Raw genomic sequence first — 1,248 nt, 5'->3', positions numbered from 1 at the left:
AGCGGCTATTTTAGATCGAAGAAGAGTTCGAAGGGCCAAAGGTCCGAATCGTCTGAGGGAACCTCTAGCAACCCCCAAACGACGTTTCAGGGCCAGATGACAGCCAGACGTGCGAGCCTTCTGGAGACGGCGCAGAGGCAGCCGGAGGTGCCCCTTTCATCGAGGCAGGCGGCCGTCCCTCGTTCCTCGAGGCAGCTGTGGCCTCAGACCCAGACGGAGGTGTCTGCACCCCGTATGCCTGAGATACACCGGGCACCCACTCCAGGTCCTACTTCTTCGGATAGTGGGTCATCTGGGGTACAGATGCCGCCGCCTCATCTGTTCCTTCCGCGGATGATACCGGCCTTACCTGTAGTCGATGGCTCAGGGACTCCGATTTATCCACTGCCCCCGCCAGTGGCTCCATTAGCGGCGTACCGGTTCGTGCCTTTTGATACGCCTCTTATTTCCGCGAGGGTATCATCATCGGCGACAGAGACGGAATCCGTTGCGTCCGCCGCGAGCGCATCAGGTAATCAGTGATGCATGATTACTTTTCTTATAATTAATAATAAAGGGTCTCCGATTTTAATAAACAATTTGGTTTATCATGTGATAGACACCGTCGGAGCGAAGCCGACAAAGAAGAAGAGAGGCCCCGTCACAGGGAAGGCTCTCGAGAAGATCGTGGGTACCGTGGGGAGGATCCTCATCAATACTGACGGGGATGGCCACATAGTATCGGGCGGGAAGTCGAGGACGTACTCCGGCCGCGTGGGAGCGCTCATTAGGGATAGAGTCCCTATGTTGTGGTCAGACTGGAGCGAGGTCCCGCAGGAGGTTAAGGACATGGTCCACAACGCGATGTCGGTGAGTTTACAAAATAATATTATGTATTACATTGTTGATTTCTCGAAAAACTAAACCAATAAACGGTTAAATGTAGGTGTGGTTTGAGGCTCCCGAGCACCTGAAGGACAGCTGGGCCGACGTTGTGCATGGGGGAAGGTACGTTGGGAAGTTAATGAAAAACAAAATTGTATGTGATATTAATAATATTTCTAATATTTTTGTTGTATCTGTAGGTACAAGGAGTGGAAGAACGAGTTGCGGACCCACTGGACTACGCACGGGAACGCACGTTCTGGTACCTCTGCTGAGTTCCAGTACAGGGAGTACGAGTGGCGTTGGCTTCTGACATCAGAATTCAACAACCCTCGTAAACAGGTATTTAAAAAAATTAATTATTTAATTTGTCATTAAGTACGT

Source organism: Fragaria vesca, linkage group LG5 (assembly GCF_000184155.1).
Source record: "Fragaria vesca subsp. vesca linkage group LG5, FraVesHawaii_1.0, whole genome shotgun sequence".
NCBI lineage: Eukaryota > Viridiplantae > Streptophyta > Magnoliopsida > Rosales > Rosaceae > Fragaria > Fragaria vesca.
The sequence above is the reverse complement of the archived record's forward strand: the minus strand, read 5'-3'. Positions refer to the sequence as shown.